Genomic DNA, 205 nt, shown 5'->3' on the forward strand with positions numbered 1-205 from the left:
AGACGACGGGCAAACGCGCAACCAACTAATAAAAGCCTAACTTAAAGTTCTGTCAATAAACAACTAGGAGTACACGATAGGGATAAAATTACATGTTATCAAAATGCCTCCTCATAGGCCTATGTACAGGCACTTCCTACCTACAAGGTTACACAAAAAACGTAGACCATCCATTATTTAAGCGGCAGCAGGACGAAAGGCTTTC

This window comes from Penaeus monodon, chromosome 34 (genome assembly GCF_015228065.2).
Source record: "Penaeus monodon isolate SGIC_2016 chromosome 34, NSTDA_Pmon_1, whole genome shotgun sequence".
Lineage (NCBI taxonomy): Eukaryota > Metazoa > Arthropoda > Malacostraca > Decapoda > Penaeidae > Penaeus > Penaeus monodon.